The sequence below is a fragment of the Mus caroli genome, unplaced genomic scaffold (assembly GCF_978045245.1).
Source record: "Mus caroli unplaced genomic scaffold, Mus_caroli_1 scaffold_7, whole genome shotgun sequence".
Lineage (NCBI taxonomy): Eukaryota > Metazoa > Chordata > Mammalia > Rodentia > Muridae > Mus > Mus caroli.
The window spans coordinates 16,784,515-16,787,531 of record NW_028227262.1 but is presented as its reverse complement, the minus strand read 5'-3'; the positions used below and the strand labels follow the sequence as shown (position 1 = coordinate 16,787,531).

The 3,017-nt window shown below is 31.5% G+C and overlaps 1 pseudogene; it reads right to left on the bottom strand.

The window, feature by feature from the left end:
* Window positions 1-982: 982 nt before the first annotated feature.
* Window positions 983-1,954, bottom strand: LOC110295822 (taste receptor type 2 member 109-like; annotated as a pseudogene).
* Window positions 1,955-3,017: the final 1,063 nt, after the last annotated feature.

Sequence of the window (3,017 nt, the reverse complement as noted above, 5' to 3'; positions counted from 1 at the left end):
AAACACTGGGCATCTCCCCAAGATCTATTTCATATGTATCATATTGTATAATAAATTCTTTGAAACAATTTCAAGAATTGATTTAATTTTATAGGTTTTTAAAGTCTACTGAAAAATAAATAGTAAGAACAGGTATACATTTGAAGATTTGCTATTAGTTGTGTGGGGGTCATCAATAACATATTTCATATTAGAATATTTATATGTAACATTAAAAATATAAAAAATAAAAATTTCAAATTAACATTTTAAAACTATAATAATCTTGCACTTCTTATAATTATACATCAAAATAAAATTGATTATATTACATACAGTAAATTAATATACTTTGCACTTAGAAATGTAAATTACATTATCTTTATAATTATAAAAGTATATTAGAATGGTTGATAATGAAACTAATAACAAATATGCAGTAACTCAAACACAATAGGCTCATGGCTCTGAAGAACTGGCAAAAATAATTCCAAATTGAGATCTGTATTCAATAAAATACCAGTATTTCCAATGGTTTATAATTCTATATTATACCATACATTTCTTCTCCTAAGTTTGATTTACATATTGTATATTATATAGTTTCAATTATATGCTTCTATCATATTTTATAGATATTAACACATGATATAAGCCATAACTCAAAATCTCTGAGATTAATATTTGATTAAAAATTTATATAGTTTTGACATGTTTATGTTTTAATAGAATTAAGAAATAACCTTGTATGTCACCAGTGGTGGCACACCGCTGTAGTCCCAGCACTTGAGAGGCAGAGGCATGCAGATTTCTGAGTTCGAGGCCAGCCTGTCTACAGAGTGAGTTCCAGGACAGCAGGTCTACACAGAGAAATCCTGTCTCAACAAACAAACAAACAAACAAACAAAAAACCCTTATGCAAAACTTGGTAAGTTAATAATAGTTTAATTAGTGGTTGTTGTAAATAAAACACCAAATTTATTCAGTCAAAATCAAAGAATATTTAAGAATTGGAAGTGAAAGCACAAAGAGATTTTATCCCACATAATTTGGCCTGCATTTCAGCCTCCACAACACAGAGAGACAGGCCTGTCTCAGCTTTCTGTCTCCCAGAATCAAGACATATAAATAGGATGAAGGAAAAGCTATATATACAACCTGACAAAATACAACGAAAGGAGTTTTCTTTGTTAATTCATGTTTCCAAAGTTGTAGTAACAGTGACAGTATAAAAATGGAGTGTATTAAGAGAAAGGCAATCACTGTTTGCAAGGCTTTGAAGTGGGCCATTGTGCTGGCATCTCTGTATCCTTGAATATTCTGCTGTATCTTCTTGTGATGTGTTGACAGGAAGAAGATGAGCAGTAGAAAAGTTGAAAGGGACAAAATAAAGGGGACAGACCAAAAAAAATTTGAAGGCTTAACACCTGTATTTGACAATTTGGTAATAAGAAGTGAAGCTGTATGGTATGTTTATTTGATGATATTCATTTATACACATGTTAATCTCAAATTTAACTAGCAAAATATTTAACAAGAGGAACAGAGACACCAAAATTGTAACTGAAACTAATATTTGAACTCGCCATTTTAGATAGAGAAAAATAGAGTTAGAAAAATTGGCTATCTTGAGAAAATAAAAGACACCAAGGCATGTAGCAAGCCAGATGCTGATATGGTTAGATATAGTCCATAGAGTACTAGCAAATTGCACCATCGTTCTTGAACTAGCTAAATCTGCATGCAGTAGTAATCAGGAGATGTATTAGCATGAACTAGAGCAGACAAATTCTGGAAGTTGCCAAAGTGGTGAGGATTTGATTAACTAATGAAATTTTTTTCTCTTAACCTAAACTATACAGTGTACCAAGGCCATGAATCCATTTCCTATAAGTCCAATTATTAATTCAATGAATAAAATGGTTAGAAGTATGCTTTGGGAGATATCAAATGTTCCCTTCAAAGGATGCTCCATTTTATGTACTAGTTCTAAAGAATTACAAATATATTCATTTGAAGTGTGATTTTTAACGTGCAGTTTTGAAGATTTTTGATGATTTCTGAGTTCATTCTCATACAATATTTATACTTAAATCTCTCACATACATTATTAGAGGAACAAACATGGAGATATTACAGTGATGAAGTCTGAAGCTAATTCCATAAAAATATGTCTTGTCACACAGCTCAGGAAAGTCATACCAACAAAGATTAGCTCACACACAGCTCCTGTGGTATTTTCTAGCCAATGATAAAGAAAAGATTGGAAACTTACATGCTTTTGCACCAAGGAAAATAGAATGTGTTTCATTACCTACCTGTATTTGCTTCAATCTATGTATTTTCATATGACCTTTACTCTCCTGTGGAGGAGACTTTTAGAAATTATAATGAATATAAAGAAAGAACAAAATTTTAACAAATCTGAGACTCTCTTAGGTATAAGGCTTTATAAGTACAGCAACTTTCAGAGGCCTTATATATGATGTCCTTATCTTTCATATTCTTATCTCTGTAACATTGTCATGAGGATTTTTAATCTTCCAATATTAAGTATTAAAACAATATTTTCTCATTATCTCATATACGCATATACATCTGCACTATGTTCACCTGTAAGTATGTATTTATTGAGATTCAAATAATTTTAAAATTTTTCTATAATGTATCTACATTGGCCGATGTTATTGTGCAGATAGATCATGCTCATTATTGTCCAAGTTGGTCAGGTCATGTTTATTATGAGCTTTCCATGTTACCTGATGTAATAGGACTGCACTATCCATGAATGTAAGAAGGGAAATTTGTTGTGACAAATCAACAAAGATTAGTTCATCCGCAAAGTAAGACACCTCCTTATTTTTGGTCCCTCTTTTGAATGGTACAATAGATTCTTCCATTAGAAGTAAACATCATCAGATTGTAGTCACCTCTCCCTTAACGTTCCTCCAGCATCTGTACTGTAAACACAACTGATTGTTACCCAAGCAGAAGAAGAATGTCAGACATGCTGGGAAACATGAAGAAAGTACACTTTG